This window comes from Prionailurus bengalensis, chromosome B2 (genome assembly GCF_016509475.1).
Source record: "Prionailurus bengalensis isolate Pbe53 chromosome B2, Fcat_Pben_1.1_paternal_pri, whole genome shotgun sequence".
Classification (NCBI taxonomy): Eukaryota; Metazoa; Chordata; class Mammalia; order Carnivora; family Felidae; genus Prionailurus; species Prionailurus bengalensis.
Genome location: NC_057349.1, coordinates 1594688 through 1611284, shown reverse-complemented (window position 1 = coordinate 1611284; position 16597 = coordinate 1594688). Strand labels below are relative to the sequence as shown.

The following is a 16597-nucleotide window of genomic DNA, read 5'->3' as shown; positions in this document are numbered from 1 at the left end:
AATAAAAATAAAGACCAGTCAGGAGAAACACAAGGCTAGGATAATTAAGGAAAAGATGGCCAGATCAATGGGACAGAATAGAAGCTGGCCTGTGGACCCAAGTCAGAATAAGAGTTCAGTTTGGATAAAAGGGAAAGTTCAGACTGGTGTCCTACCTTCAACAAATGATCCTGTTTGGGGGAAATATCTCATCTTCTTATTACACCAAATTATATTTCAGATCAGTGAAAGATTTAAATTTTAAAAAACAAATCAATAAAAGCTCTTTTAAAAAAAAAAAGATTAAAAAAAAATGTTGTCTAGAGGAAGGTCTTTCTAAATAGGACCACAAACCCAGAAGCCATCCATCAAATGGATACATTTGGTTACATAAAGGTAAAAACCGACTGACTTCTGTACAGGAAAGTACCTTTATTTATCTTTTTAACGTTTATTTATTTTTGAGACAGAGAGAGACACAGCATGAACGGGGGAGGGTCAGAGAGAGGGAGACACAGAATCAGAAGCAGGCTCCAGGCTCTGAGCCATCAGCCCAGAGCCCGACGAGGGGCTCAAACTCATGGACTGCGAGATCGTGACCTGAGCTGGAATCAGACGCTTAACCCACTGCTCCACCCAGGCGCCCCCAGGAAAGTACCTTTAAACAGCTGAGCAATCAGGGCCCCCGGGTGGCTCGGTCAGTTCAGTGTCTGACTCTTGATCTCAACTCAGGTCATGACCTTCCAGTCTGTGGGTTTGAGTCCCAAGGTTGGGCTCTGTGCTGACAGTGCAGAGCCTGCTTGGGATTCTGTCTCCCTTTCTGCCCCTCCCCCTCCTCTCAGGCAAATAGTCAAATAATGAAGGAAAATTAGGAAAAAGTACTTTTAGCAAATAACACAAAGGATGAATTTCCTTGAGAGAGAAAATACTTTCACAAATATAAGTAAGAAGAGACAAAAAGAAAACGCTGAGAAGACAGTGTAGGAAGAACAACTGGTTACTAAACATGTGAAAAGTTCAGCTCACTCAAAGTTAATGAGATAAAATGTGATGCTTTGTATCTATGAGATTAGTAAAGATTAGAAAACTGCAATACTGGTTATTGGTGAGAATGAGGCATTCTAGGACAACGCCAGGTGTAAGCTGGGAGAACATTGTTGAGAACAATTTGGCAATGGCTAAAAAAATCTTAATACACATACTCTTTGAACCATCCAGTCCACTTCTGCCCCCTCTGCACAGAGATGATGGATTGTATAAGGACTGTAATTCGAACATTGTTTGGGTTTGTAAAACATTGGAACCGACATAAATAGGCTTCATGAGGGGATGGGTTGATGGAAGACACTGAATGCACACCTGCCATGGAATACTATGTAGGTGCCCAAAGGAATGAGTTACATCTTAGTACACGAATATGGAAAGATGTCTGGGATTCATTCATTCATTCACTCACTCACTCATTCATTCATTCAACAAATATTTGTTGAGTGGCCAGGATGTGCCTGACTGTCTTCCAGACTCCAGGATACTGCAGGGAACAAAATAAAGTTCTGTGCTCAGAGTTGCCTTCTAGAAAGAAAGATGGACAAAAAGCAAACCAAGAAATAAATGCAGCGTGTGGAAGATGCCATGAAAAAGGAGTCAGGATACGGAGGGAGCAGTGATGGGGGTGTTATTTTATACGGAGCAGTCAGGGGGCGCCTCCCCTATGAGGGAACCAAATGGCTGCTACAGTTTGGAGTCTCAAATGTGTCTGTTATTGCGAATTTATCTCAGAGAAATGAAGACTTACATTCACACAAATATCTGCACAGAGCATTATTCAAATAGGAAGTGTCCCAGGATGTGGAGAACAAAGGCAACAGACGTGCAGAAAAATTAAACTTCCTTACAATTGCAGCCCATCGACGAGTACTTGAAACAGCCACCTTCCTCTGGAAGCTCAGCGGCCCCCAGGTTCCTACTTTGCTGGAGGCAAAAGGCAACCTTAGCTGGACATCAGCCAACATCCACTTTGACATATAAAATTCCTTTGGGAACCTCCTTTACCTCCCCCTCCCCCCCCAAGGTATATGCCTGCAATCATCCTCCAGGCTTATGGCCGCTGATACACAGCGGGAGGGTCTCAGGACCCAGGTTTCGCTCCACTGTAGTCAGTGACCTAACAGCAGCTAGCCCCTCAAGGCCCTGGGAACCTGTCACTCCTCACAACCCCCCAACCGCCCACGGGTCCTGTCCTCGTGCTTTCGTGAAACCACCTTTTTGTACCGAAAATGGCTCACGATTCTTTCTTGACTATTTGCTCCCAGACCCCAACACCGCATCACATCATCCCAGATAAACTGAGACAAATCATCACAGGGTCTTCGAGGATCCTACTCCCGATGCTCTTCTCCACAGCAACTTTCACTGAAATGTCTTGGGCACCTGCAAAAGGAGGCTGGGACGTGCACTGCTTCCTGGGCACATTTGCTGACCCAACATAAACATCTGGGTTCCTAGGCAAAGAAGGAGGAAGGTGAAAATGGCTGTTGGCAGTTTCTGTCACCAGCCCTGAGTTAGCAAGGTCTGTGACCCGATTTCAGAGTTTTATGAAACCTCTTGCCTTTCACCCATCTCTCTGAAGTCACTCCAAATAGCACGTGAGACGTGGCTGCGGCCAAACCCTCCCTGGGCCTGTCTTGTCCTTGTGTCTTCATTTTCCAACACCTTCCCGCATCCCGAAGCCAGGAGTGCCTGTGCAGAGAACCCAAGGAGTGTGTGGGCCATGGGCTGAGTCTGGGCGGCACACGCTGTCTGTCTGTCTGTCTGTCGCAGGTGCTGGGAGGGGCCCACAGGGACCACAGGGGCTGCTGTCCCTAGGGGAACCTCATATGTTTACAGCTTACTTCCAGGAGAAGATGAGGGCCAGACCTCTCCTTAGGTGAGGCCAGATTCGTTACTGCACAATGACCGTGAACACAAGATGAGGAAAACAGAAATATTCCAAGTGTCTCAAGTCCGGTACTGCACTGCCACCACTCATCTTGGGTGAGCACTTCAGGGCAGCGTGTAAAAGTGACACATGAGGAACGGCCCTCTTCGCCTTCTGTCCTTTGCCCTCAGGCTGATGTAGAGGGGCCAGGAGGGGTGCAAACAGCATGGTGGGGGGCTGGCCAGGCCCACAAAAATCCCTGCAGAGAAATGATCAGACTCCCAGGAACATGGGGGCCTTTCTGCGTTGGGGTGAAAAGTCCTCTGTAGCTTTTGAGTTTTGTACCACCTGCACACCTTCCTTATCCAAGGCAAATTAAAAAAAGTTGTATTAAGGACATGAATGAATTCTCAAGGATGTGAAGCACCCTTTCAGCACAGAGAAATGGGTATTCTATTCTAAACTTCAAACTTCAGTGATGGTTTTGCCTGAATAAAGGAGTGAGTTTTGTTCCAGAAATTTACACTTTGATTTTGAGAGATACTGGTCCATTTACAAACAGGCTCTGGAATCTCTTCTAACAGTAAAAGAAGCCTGAGATATTTCATTCGGAGATAACAGTTTGTGCATTCCTCAGAGTCTGAACACTTCCATTCTAAGACAGCATGTATCTTGCTATTTTCAGGTTTATTTTACTACTCAAATTTAGCTTGTTTGTTTGTGTTTTTTTTTTTTTTTGTCTAGTGAGAAAGGGAGAACCAAAATAGTTAAAAAGAAAGCAGCACAGAAAAAAATCATCAAAAATGTATTAGTTTAAAAATTACGGTGCATGCTCGATGTTATTCTGTCGTTAAAAAGCGTGTGTGTACCGACATGGAAAGACATCCCTGGTAGTTGCTATGTTAGAAAGAAGTTGTGGTACATTGTGTGGAATGAATTAATTTTTTATAAGACAATAGCGCACACGTGCACACACTAAAGAAATCCGTAGGGAAATTTAACCCCAATTAATAAGGGTGTGACGTGTCAGCAGGACTGGAGGGAGGCATGGATGCTGACTGATGTCTGCTTTCCAACTTCCATTTTTCTGCGATGTGTGTTTTATTTTGACTGCAAGCATCTGTTATTTTGTAGGCAGATAATACAGTAGAGACAACTTTCCACGTTGCACCACACTCTTCCAGGGCTTTCCACAACCTTGCTTTGAAATCACTGCACTAAATTTTTTCCCGCCTCCCCTTCTCGCCGTGTTTCATGAATGTTGTTTCTCACGTCACTCGGGACTTAGTGATGGTTTTAAAATCCAGTTTCCCGAAGGTGTTTCTTTCGCCTTAGTTCTCGTCCCACCTCCTGCCTGTTGGTTTTGTCTTTATTCCAGAAATATTTTCACAGACATCTGATGGTTCCTGTTTGAAGTGAGGACTACGAGCCCAGCTGCGGAATTCCTTCGGGTGGAGAAGGTTGATGTGGGGACCTGGCCGCGTGGGTGCGGGGCCTCCGAGGGTCAAGGGTCTGGGTCTGTTCCGTGATGCCAGCACAGCCCAGCCCAGCCCCGGCCCCAGGCGGACGCAGAGGACAGTCCCCGGGGCTCTGGAAGGACAGTCCCCAGGCTTTGGGAGGATCGTCCCCGCGGCCCCGAGAGGACTGTCCTCGCGGCTCTGGGAGGACCATCCCCGGGGACTGTGGGAAGACAGGAAAGTCCCCAGGCTTCAGGAGAACAGTCCCCGGGGCTCCGGGAGGACCATCCCCCAGGGCTCTGGGAGGACAGGACAGTCCCCGGGGCTCTGGGAGGACAGGACCGTCCCCGGGGCTCTGAGAGGACAGGACAGTCCCCGGGGCTCGGGGAGGACAGGACCGTCCCCGGGGCTCCGAGAGGACAGGGAAGTCCCCGGGGTTCTGGGAGGACAGGACTGTCCCCGAGGCTATGGGAGGACAGGACCGTCCCCGGGGCTCTGAGAGGACAGGACCGTCCCCGGGGTTCTGGGAGAACTGGACCATCCCTGGGGCCCCGAGAGGACAGGGAAGTCCCCGGGGCTCTGGGAGGACAGGACAGTCTCCGGGGCTCGGGGAGGACAGGACCGTCCCCGGGGCTCTGAGAGGACAGGACCGTCCCCGGGGTTCTGGGAGAACTGGACCGTCCCCGGGGCCCCGAGAGGACAGGGAAGTCCCCGGGATTCTGGGAGGACAGGACCGTCCCCGGGGTTCTGGGAGAACTGGACCATCCCCGGGGCCCCGAGAGGACAGCGAAGTCCCCGGGGCTCTGGAAGAACAGGATTGTCCCTGAGGCTATGGGAGGACAGGACCGTCCCCGGGGTTCTGGGAGAACTGGACCATCCCCGGGGCTCCGAGAGGACAGGGAAGTCCCCGGGGTTCTGGGAGGACAGGTTTGTCCCCGAGGCTATGGGAGGACAGGACCGTCCCCGGGGTTCTGGGAGAACTGGACCATCCCCGGGGCCCCGAGAGGACAGGGAAGTCCCCGGGGCTCTGGGAGGACAGGACAGTCTCCGGGGCTCGGGGAGGACAGGACCGTCCCCGGGGCTCTGAGAGGACAGGACCGTCCCCGGGGTTCTGGGAGAACTGGACCGTCCCCGGGGCCCCGAGAGGACAGGGAAGTCCCCGGGGTTCTGGGAGGACAGGACCGTCCCCGGGGTTCTGGGAGAACTGGACCATCCCCGGGGCCCCGAGAGGACAGGGAAGTCCCCGGGGCTCTGGGAGGACAGGACAGTCCCCGGGGCTCGGGGAGGACAGGACCGTCCCCGGGGCCGCGAGAGGACAGGGAAGTCCCCGGGGTTCTGGGAGGACAGGACTGTCCCCGAGGCTATGGGAGGACAGGACCGTCCCCGGGGTTCTGGGAGAACTGGACCATCCCCGGGGCCCCGAGAGGACAGGGAAGTCCCCGGGGCTCTGGGAGAACAGGATTGTCCCCGGGCTCTGGGATCTGCGGGCAGGGGGCGCCAGAGCCCAGCGGCGCGTCTCCTCCTTGCCGCGCCGGGTTCCCGCGTCCGCGCGCGAAGCCACCGGCAGTTCTGGACCTTCCCCGCCCCGCCCTTCCCCGCTGCAGTCTACCCCGACCGCCGCCGTTCTCCCCGGGTCTACACCCGCTCGCCCGCCCGCGCTGAGCTCCGCCCGTTCTGCGCTGCTGGTAGACGAACGGCTTCTCCAGGGCCAGTTGGGGTCGTTCCGGGTGCCAGCGTCCTGCGCCCTGGGGTACCCGCGGGGCAGGGAGGGCAGAGCGCGGGGAGGGACCCCAATCGCAGCCTCGGCGGGGAGCAAAGCACCGGAGCTCGGAGTTTCCGACCCGCCGAGGAAGGGGCGCAGCTCCTCGCCTCCAGGGATCCACCCCACAGCGCACTGAACCCCGGGGGCGCGCACGGGGCGCGCGCTGGAGACGACGAAAGAGTCTGTTCGCGCGCAGAGCGCACCCCCGGGTGTCAGGATGGCCGAGTGGTCTAAGGCGCCAGACTCAAGCTTCGCTTCCTCGGTTCGAGGGTTCTGGTCTCCGTGTGGAGGCGTGGGTTCGAATCCCACTTCTGACACATGCTTTTTTTCCCCCGTTTTTGTCCTCGGTTTGAACTGTGCTTTCCTTCTGCGGCCCGTGAAGTCTGTCCGCTTACAATCCCCTCCCCTCTTCTCCCCTCCCTCCCCTCCACTTCCCCCCTTCCCGCCCACCCCCTTACCCACTCCTCAGTGCTGGTTACTGTCCCCGCGACCTCGCTGCCCTCGGCGTGCTTTTTGTTCGGTGGGCACGGCCTTCCCTGAGTGCCTGGGCTGGCCACGCAGCAACGCAAAAGTCCAGGCCTGGGAGTGAAATCATGTAAAAGGACCGGAAATAGGAAGGTTCCACCGAGATTTGAACTCGGATCGCTGGATTCAGAGTCCAGAGTGCTAACCATTACACCATGGAACCCCACGTGAAAGAGGCCTTGTGCACCATCCATCTGAGACCTTCCTCCTGTGGCCTTGTCCTAACGATTGAAAATGAGACACCATTTCACCAGTTTTGTTTGTTTTGATTTAAATCCTAGTTACTTAGCACCCAGCGTAGAGTTTATGAGTAGAACCCAAGAATTCATCCCTTACATACACACCTAGTGCTCATCCCAACAGGTGTCCTCCTTAATGCCCATCACCCATCTAGCCCCTCCCCCCACGTCCTCTCCAGTAACCCCAGTTTGTTCTCTGTTTTTAGGAGTCTCTTATGGTTGGTTTCCCTCTCTGTTTTTATCTTATTTTTCCTTCCCTTCCCCCATGTTCCTCTGTTTTGTTTCTTAAATTTCACATATGAATGAAAACATATGATATCTGTCTTTCTCTGCCTGACTTATTTCACTCAGCATAATGCCCTCCAGTTCCATCCACGTTGCTGCAAATGGCAGGATTTCATTCTTTCTCATTGCCAACTAGTATTTCATTGTATATATAAACCACGTCTTCTTTATTCATTCATCAGTTGATGGACATTTGGACTCTTTCCATACTTTGGCTATTGTTGATGGTGCTGCTATAAACATTGGGGTGTCTGTATGTGCCCCTTCAAATCAGCACTCCTGTATCCTTAGGATAAATACCTAGTGGTGCTATTGCTGGGTCTAGGGTAGTTTTTTGAGGAATCAAGCACCACTTTAAACAAAAGCTCTGCCGCTTCCTCCTAATTTCTTTCTTTCTTTCTTTCTTTCTTTCTTTCTTTCTTTCTTTCTTTCTTTCTTTCTTTCTTAAATTTATGAAGGCATTTTCTGGCGGATGGAAAAATTCCTACACTTTCCAGCCTGAAGGCGATGGAAAAGCCAAATACAAGAGAGGCAGATGGGGGGCAGGTGGTGGGAGGGGGCTTGCACTGACCTTCCACTGGGCCGAACCCCCAGGTTTCTTACCCTTGATGTCAGGGGAAGCATGGAGTCCTAAGGATATTCTTACTTCTGGTGGTTTTGAGTTTGCCTTCATTTCTGATCCATGCAAAAATAAATTGGATTTTCATCTCACAGTTCAAAAGGGAGAAAAGAAAAATATAACATCTCCTTTCTATAGCCTCAGTTATTTATTCAAAATACCTGCCAAGGCCTTTGGAGCAACCTTAGACTTTCTTGGCACCTCCCTGCTCAGCTGTAATCATGGGCTCGGAATTTGAACATGTGTCCTCCCACTGCAAAATGTCTTAAGTGTCAGACCCGGTCTCGTTCCTCTTTGATGCCCCAAGTCTGGTAGGGCATAGAAGTCTCATCAATTCTTGTTGCTTGAAGGTGTAGACGAAAGGATGCGAGCATGACTGCTCAGAGGGATAGCCCAGGGTTAGACTTTCGGGAGGGTTTCCTTTCCCATTCCTCCATAGGCTAAATCTGACAAGCCTAAAGGGGATGACTGATGCATATTTGGTTTGGTTTTGCTTGTTTTTTGTGCCGGCCAGGTCACGGCTCCCAGTGGACACTCCAGTGTTCATGTGGACCCCTACATAGGTGTCCTCAGGCGTTGGTGAACAAGACAGGAAGGACATGATCTTGCTAGACATACTCACTTATTTTTCAAAATCTTAACTTTGTTAAGATACCATGATTATTTACCTAGTAACTGTAAGAACAACACATAACAAAGAGATCATATATACAGCATGAAATATTCAGGTATAAATTACTCTTTACTCAACCTAAATATTAAGTATTGGTCATGTTCTCAATGTGCCTCTGGTAGTGTCCCAAGGCTGAGTTGCTAAGGAATCCCTGAGTCATTTTCTGTAATTCATCCTGTTGCTCGATCTCCAGCCAAGCAAGGCGCCTGTCACAAAATAGCTGCTTATTAAATATGGCGTAGAGAGAAGCAGTCAAACCCAAGGACTTTTGGCCAGGTGACTGTAAAGTTCTTGTAAGTGTCCACACATATAACTCTCCCTCTTCATGAGTCCCCTGTCTTTAAAAGATGGTCTAAGCTAGCTTAGATCCAATAATTCCCGTCTTTTTTTCCCAGCTCAGGGGGCATCCTGTATTTATTTATTTATTTGTTTTTATTTTTTGGATGAGCTACATCCTTATTTCTTAAAGAAAAAGAAAGTGTCCACTGCTTTTAAAAGGATGCCAGAATATTCTGAGGATAGGCAAGGGGAGGGGTAGGAATGACTGGTTTTTCAACCTTAGCACATTTATTCCCTAGGAAAGGACAGTGGGTAAGACCTGGAAAAGAAGGCAAGGGGTTGGTTTAATTTTGAGTGTGGAATTTAAAAGGCTGCACCCTTTCCTTGGATTGCCTGTGCGTGGCTAACAAATACTGCAGGGCAGATGCAAACAAATGAAGACACAGAGGGGGAGCTACCTGGGGAAGGGGAGAGATGATTGGGCCCCACAGTCCAGAAACAAGCTGGTCCCTGGTGACCTAAACAAGAATGGCTTGCAGTTACCTGGTAGCAGAGAGAACCCCCAAGGATCAGGTCAGTGTGGTGTAATCAGCCGCTCACAACCCAGTTCACCGGGGGTGTCCTGTAGAAACGGGCCTTCGGGACACATGGCCCTGACAGAGCTGGGTCCTCAGCTCTGTATACCCTGCTCTCCTCACAAATTAGCAAGTTATTCTTTCATATATTTATTCATTGGAATTTAACACAAACATGTACCTAGTTTTCATGACATGGGGAAGCAAGAGAAATGTGGTTGTGTATCTGACGAAGCTTATGACACATGAGGCAAAGCAGACAACTACACAAAAGTTTCCGAAAGTTCTGGTAAATACCAAGAGACCGACTGAACGACAGCGGAGCGTGCCTGGGGCGTGCGCACAGGAGTGGGCCACGAAGTGCCCACAGCGTGCCACCAAGAGCCCCGGGCGTGCCCACAGGAGTGGGCCACCAGACGCCAGGCGCAAATGAGGGAAGCCGGCCGCGGAAAGGCTGGCCACGCCCGGGCCTGTTGCATCCTCCCCAGCGCGCTGCCTTGCTCCTTTACTGTGTTTACCACACTGGGGTTTTAAAAGTTCATTCATAAATTCATGAATCCGCTTATTCGATTCATGAGACACATAAGCACTCACTCTAACAAGTCCCTCCCCACCTTGTCTCTCCTCTGACACCGTGAGCCCCTGAAAGGTTGGAATCGCGTCCTTCCCTGTACCTTGTGCGGTCGTATGTTCGATTACATTCTTTGTCCTGATAGCAGATCTAGAATGTCACTCAGCTCATTCTCTGCGGAAGTTGTGTCATCCAGGGGCCATTAAGTGTCTAACGCTTGTCCCCCTCCTACGCACCGGCGCAGGGAACCTCACTCCCGTTCCTCACGTGCCTTCGTTGACTGGCTGGAATTCTGGAGGGACAGATCAAGGAAGGCTTCCTGGGGAAAGCGCCTTCCAAGCCGAGACCTTGAGGGCAGAAGCAAGTGGACCGCGCAGGAGAGGAGGGAGCCCCCGCGAGGACGCAGCGCACGAAGAAGGCGCCCAAGTATTTCTAAAATAAAGCAGTAAAGTGGAGGTGTGCCACACGTTGGGTACTCAGGATCGGGGGGTCATCAGCCCGCACAGCCGATGTGTGGCTCTCTCACTGTCATCATGGACTGGGGGCCGATGCCCTGTTGGGGGACTCTGGCGAGAGCGGGGAGTGAAGGAGCGGGCAGGTACGTGGACAGAGCAGTAAAAGCATCCTGGCAGCGGTGGGATTCGAACCCACGCCCCCGAAGAGACTGGAGCCTTAATCCAGCGCCTTAGACCGCTCGGCCACGCTACCGCCCTGAGGGTTCGGGCTGCCCGCGCTTCCCCGACCTCAAGGTCGCGCAGGTCCCGCCCTCCCGCGTGCCCCTCGCCCCCTCGGTCCTGCCCAGGTCGCGCGCTCGACCCGCGCGCTCGCCTTCCTGGCGTTGTCCGATCTTCACCCGCGCGGGAGCCAGGCGCCGGCAGAGAGTGAGCCCCCCGGCCTCAGGAGCGAGCAAGTCCCGCCGTCCGGGTCCGGCCCCGGAGCCGCTGCGGAGAAGCAGCAGCAGCAGCAGCAGCAGCAGCAGCCAAGGAAGGAGCGCAAGCCCCGATCGCGCCCGGACGAGGTGCCCCGGGGCGGCCGCAGCGTGACCCCCGCCCCTCCCTGTCCCGCGCAGCCGCGACCCCGACCCGCCCAGGAGCTGGGTCCTGCGGTATGTTTGTAGGAGTGTGCGCAAGGAGCGCGAGCAGGCGCCTCCTTAGCGCAGTAGGCAGCGCGTCAGTCTCATAATCTGAAGGTCCTGAGTTCGAACCTCAGAGGGGGCACGTCTTTTTCCCCGACCCCACGACAATGCGGGGGATGGGGTGGGGGACGAGTCTGCCTTCCTTCTCCATCCCTTTCTCCCACAAGTGTGCTTTTTCAACCGCGGGAATCGCCTGGTAAGACTGACGGACAATTCACTGCTGTGTAACGGGGCCACGTGACGCTCAGTTACAAATAGTGACTTTCCACCAATGCGGGGGATGGGGTGGGGGACGAGTCTGCCTTCCTTCTCCATCCCTTTCTCCCACAAGTGTGCTTTTTCAACCGCGGGAATCGCCTGGTAAGACTGACGGACAATTCACTGCTGTGTAACGGGGCCACGTGACGCTCAGTTACAAATAGTGACTTTCCACCGAGAACCAAATGCTCCAAAATTCTCACGGTTGTTTTTTATACCAATTTCAGACACAGCCAGGACATTATTTAAATGCCTTTCAGATAGGCTTGGCAATTGTTTTTGTTACAAAAACACCAGGGTCAAGAAACCTACTGGCTCTGGGGCCCAGAGAGGAGGCGCGGAGGGAGGGCTCTTTGGGGGGGGGGGTGTACCGTGGGGTGCAATCCTTTGTTATTAATTACCGATTGGTCCTCTCTCACCATTCTTCTGGAATTGCTTAGGTCACCAGGGACATCCCACAAGACAGGGAATCCGTACCCACTCCGCCCCCAGTCTCACCACATTGTCCCCTTCTGCTCTTTTACGTTTACTGGACTCTAAGTCACCCACAGAGAGACAAGAAGCGAACACACTGAAGTGATATTTCAAGAGTCAAGATAAGCACCCAACTCACACCAAAATGAACACGATTGAAATTTAGTATCTTACCCTTAGCCTCTCAGCCTATTGTGTAGGAAATATTCAGCAGGTGTTTACTGAGGGCCTACTATGTGCCAGGCAAAGCTGTGTCCTTCCTTCCCTGTGAATCCATTCCCTCTCAGCTTTCAAGCCCACCCTTGTGCTCTCTGTGCTGTGATGTTGGGGCTGGGCCTCTGCCCTTCCCACAGGTCCCACCCCTTTGCCAGGAGACCTCAATGCAGTCAGGTGAACAACATGTTGGAGTCCTGGGCCTAGGACGTGCTCTGCACCGTTCGGCTACTGCCTCAGAGCCACCAGGCCAAATCTGCACGGCCTCTGTGGGTCCCCATCACCTCTTGCCCCCTTCTGGCCCATTCTTTATGTGAGGCCAGCATACGCTTTCCAGGATCATCTCTGATCAGGTTGTTTCTCCCTGCTTGAAATGCCCAGTACCTAGGCATTGCTGCAGGGGTGAGGTCTCAGGACCTGTCCTCTCGGGTGTGTCCCTGCCTTCTTCCCCCACCATCTACCCGCCCTGCCTGCCAGCACCTCAGGTCTGCTTTCAGTTCTTTGAAGGTGCTGTGCTCTTCCCTCCTCCTGGGATGCGGGAGCCACATTTTTGTCCAGCGTCTTATACCAACCCTCCGATTCTCTGTTTAGACAACACTTCCCCCGGAGAAGTGTCCTCTGACCCCTTGAAAAGGTGCCATCCCTTTAGCGTCGGCTGAACTGGAGATGTGGGTAGGGTGGGGGGCTCTATGTACAGTGAGCATACTTTTTTCTTAATTTTCTGCCTCTATTCCTTTATTCTAATTTAAGTCCATTAACATTTTCCACTTTATGTTATCATAGTGAAGTTGTGAAGACCACAGCAAATCTGCTTTAAGTGGTGGCATGAATAAACACATACCTAGAAATGAGCCACAGGACAGTCTTTGGTGGATGATTGGTAAGTTACTTTTCCCCAGTGACCTGGGGCCACAAATAGCCTGGAGCCATGTTCAAAGGAGTGAAGATAGGGTTGGGAATAAGGAAAAGGAACACGGACAGAATTTAAAGGGAAGGGCTAGAAATAGTAAATAAATGAATGAACAAAAAGGAAGACATTTGCACTCTGGACAAAACACTTATTTCACACTAGGACATGGAGGAAATACCTTGCAGCAGGGGCCCGAGTAGCTCAGTCGGTAGAGCATCAGACTTTTAATCTGAGGGTCCAGGGTCCAAGTCCCTGTTCGGGCGTGTCTGCTGGTGTCAGGCCCCACCTTTGTGAAGGTGTTGTTTTGTGCAGAAACAGGGACAGATTAGGTAGGTTGCAACACCCCCAAGGGTCAAATCTTTCAGCTAACAAAATGGGTAAGTGACTCCCATAGAAAGTAAAGATAGTGGGAATACCTGGGATTTGTACTAATGTAGATGGCTGGTTGAGATCTTTGTGAATGGAATGAACGTGAACATAGCACCAGGATCATAATCTTTGCCTATTAGTCTCATTTAAGTGAAAAAAAAAAAAAAAAAAAAAAAAAAAGGCTGGAGTAGTTACTACACCCACTTTGTAAAGGATGTGGTTGGCTGTTTGTAGGATTCCTGAGTGAGGCACAGGTGTCTTTAAGGGTTGGTTTGTAAGTGAAGGGCTGAGGAAGGTTTTTGGATATTCAGTTCAAGTTCAGTAAGGGTAACAAGGATACAAATTAAACAGAACTCTCATGTAGCCTTGTATTGTACACTATTCTGTAAAGGTGTCGTAATATTGTAAACTTGCTTAAGAAAATAGCATGCTATGATCAGAACTCAGGGTTTCCATGTCTGCCCTGGGGCCAACCACATGGGCCAAGACCATCATTGCCTGATATCATAGTCATTGATATTTGATTTGTATCACTGATGCATGGAGCAATCTTCCAATGTACTTGATTTCCACTGCAGTCTGCTTTACATAGATGAGAATATGCTAATCGACTACGAATGTGGCTGAAATACGTTCACACCCTGGCTTGGAATGTCTCTGACATTTGGTTACAGTGTGTCTGTCCTCCAGGCCTAAAAAACTCTGGGGTGAATTAACATGGTTTCTGTTTCTGCAAAGGAGAGGAACAGATTCTGAACAGCGATGGCACCAGGAAGGATCATTCTCTAAGGAACTGCCTGAAGACCCAGCCCATCCAGCCCTCTGGTGTCTCCCAAATCTTTAAGTGCATCCGTTAAGCTGTGGGGATACAGGCTTCTGGAACCAGAGGCTGAGGGGCCTGAAGACACTGAGATGTGCCGTGTTGAGTCTGCATCCCGGCAGCCTGTTGAGAGAGCTCTCCCAAAATACAAAGTCTCGGCGGCCCAGACGTTTTGGGGGAACAATCCAAGTCTTGCCCTGTCTTTTCCCAGCGCTAAGCCAGAGAGGTGTTGGATTTCAGTAGGTGTGTCCCCTGTGCACAGTATTGCAAAGATCCAAATTTGAAATGTTGATTGCCTGGAGTAAGAGAGTGATAGGGAATATGGAAGACAGAAAGAGTTAAAATGCTAATTAACTCATGGATTTATTTGACGAGGGCTCATGGTCAGGTAGTGAGGTATACACACCGGAGCTACAGGAGTGGACAAAACACATCGGGAGGACCCTCGTGGAGTGTACAGGGTAAGGGCATGGGTGGGTGATAGTAAGCGTGTTGAATAAAAGGACGAGGCAGGTCAGCAGTAAGTGCTGTGAAGAAAAGAACACAGGTGCTCTGGTGTATTGGGAGGTCAGAGGCCGAGAAGGCCTGGTGTGTTACTTTTCTAGGGCTGACGGCTCGAATCACCACCAACTGTGTGGCTTAACACAATTAGAGCTTCATTTTCTATTCGCAGAAGTCAAGTGATTAATTACGTTTTGGAGGCTAGAGTCCAAAATCAAGGTATTGACAGAGCTGCGCTCCCTCTGAAGGTCCTGGGGAAGAACCCTTCCTTGCGTCTTCCCCGCGCGGGGTGGTCCCGGCAACGCCGGACACGCATGTCTGTGGAGCACCGGCCAGCGCGGTGCGTGTAGGTGGGAAAGTAGTCAGGGCCGGGTTACACGGAGGCCGCGGCCAGGACCTGCGGTGTATGTGAGAGGAGGCCACGGCCTCGCCGGGAAAACTGAACGTCAGGTTTTCGTTTCCTCGTCCCATCTTGTTTGCAACACGCTGAGAGGCACCGGTAAAGGCCACTGCCCCAAGGAAGAACGGAGATCAGAGGGACTCGGACACAAGATCCGGCTCTTGGGAAGAGGTGAGGATAAGTCGCGGCGGGTGTAGACGGACCAGGAGCCAGAAATCTGAGACCCCCCCTCCCTCTCTCTGGCCCACCCGCCAGGGCGCAAAAGTGAGCTGCCCCCTCTGAGGTTCGAACTCAGGACCTTCAGATTATGAGACTGACGCGCTGCCTACTGCGCTAAGGAGGCAGGTGGCAAAACGCCCTCGGCGCACGGTTTTACCCAGATTGCACGTGGCCCAGCTTCGCGCCGCCCCCGCCCGGGGCAGAAAACGCCCTCCGGCCGGAGCTGCCAAACCCTCGGGCCCACGGAGGCCGAGGCCCAGGACCCGGACGCGCGCCCCCCGCCCCGGCTTGTCCCGAACTCCCTCGGGGACCCCGCCCGCCCGCCCGCGGGACCACCTTGCACACACACGACTGCGACCCCCAGTGTCAGGAGGAGCCCCAGGTCCCGCCCGTTCTCGGCCTCCCCCCACCCCCGGCCGCGCGGTCCAGACGCTGAGGCGTCCGGAAAGGGGTGGCTGCGGCGCGTCCGACTCCCGCACCTAAGTCCCAGTCCCCACCCCCCCGCCCCTGTCGTCTGTCCGACTCCCGCACCTGAGTGCCTGTCCCCCCCCTCGTCTGTCCGACTCCCGCACCTGAGTGCCTGTCCCCCCCCCCTCGTCCGTCCGACTCCCGCACCTGAGTGCCTGTCCCCCCCCCTCGTCTGTCCGACTCCCGCACCTGAGTGCCTGTCCCCCCCCCCCCCGTCGTCCGTCCGACTCCCGCTCCTGAGTCTCTATCCCCCCCCGTAGTCTGTCTGACTCCCGCACCTAAGTCCCAGTCCCCTCCCCCGCCCCTGTCGTCTGTCCGACTCCCGCACCTGAGTGCCTGTCCCCCCCCCTCGTCCGTCCGACTCCCGCACCTGAGTCTCTATCCCCCCCCCGTAGTCTGTCTGACTCCCGCACCTAAGTCCCAGTCCCCCCCCCCCGCCCCTGTCGTCTGTCCGACTCCCGCACCTGAGTGCCTGTCCCCCCCCTCGTCCGTCCGACTCCCGCACCTGAGTGCCTGTCCCCCCCCCCCCGTCGTCCGTCCGACTCCCGCTCCTGAGTCTCTATCCACCCCCCCCCGTAGTCTGTCCGACTCCCGCACCTGAGTCCCTGTCCCACCCCCCGCATCCCATCGTCCGTCTGACTGTCTGACTCCCGCACCTGAGTGCCTGCCCCCCCTCTCCCAGCCCCTGTCGTCCGTCCGACTCCTGCTCCTGAGTCCCTGTCCCCCTGCCTGTCTGCAAGCTGTGGTTTGGGATTCTAGAGACACGCCGTCTGAATGACTTCAATATGCCAAGTGAGCATTTTTGGAGCAGCTGTGTTCTGCCTGTAGCTTAACTCGCGTGCTTTGAATCAAATTCTGCAGTTTAAGTACTTTTAATTGAAGCATAGTTGACACACACAGGTGCTCGTTTCAGGCGTGCAACACAGCGACCAGGCAAGTCTGTACCCTC

At 52.8% G+C, this 16597-nt stretch overlaps 6 non-coding genes across 6 annotated transcripts; 3 read left to right on the top strand and 3 right to left on the bottom strand.

Annotated features, from left to right (window-relative positions):
- The first annotated feature begins 6326 nt into the window (after positions 1-6326).
- On the top strand, positions 6327-6432 carry TRNAL-CAA. Its single transcript has 2 exons — positions 6327-6364; positions 6387-6432. It is a non-coding gene; the product is annotated as a tRNA-Leu (tRNA).
- A 299-nt stretch (positions 6433-6731) lies between these two features.
- On the bottom strand, positions 6732-6803 carry TRNAQ-CUG. Its single transcript has one exon. It is a non-coding gene; the product is annotated as a tRNA-Gln (tRNA).
- Positions 6804-10507: 3704 nt separating this feature from the next.
- TRNAL-AAG lies at positions 10508-10589 on the bottom strand. The gene has a single exon. It is a non-coding gene; the product is annotated as a tRNA-Leu (tRNA).
- Positions 10590-11025: 436 nt separating this feature from the next.
- On the top strand, positions 11026-11098 carry TRNAM-CAU. The gene has a single exon. It is a non-coding gene; the product is annotated as a tRNA-Met (tRNA).
- Positions 11099-13061: 1963 nt separating this feature from the next.
- On the top strand, positions 13062-13134 carry TRNAK-UUU. The gene has a single exon. It is a non-coding gene; the product is annotated as a tRNA-Lys (tRNA).
- Positions 13135-15231: 2097 nt separating this feature from the next.
- On the bottom strand, positions 15232-15304 carry TRNAM-CAU. The gene has a single exon. It is a non-coding gene; the product is annotated as a tRNA-Met (tRNA).
- Between the last annotated feature and the right edge of the window lie 1293 nt (positions 15305-16597).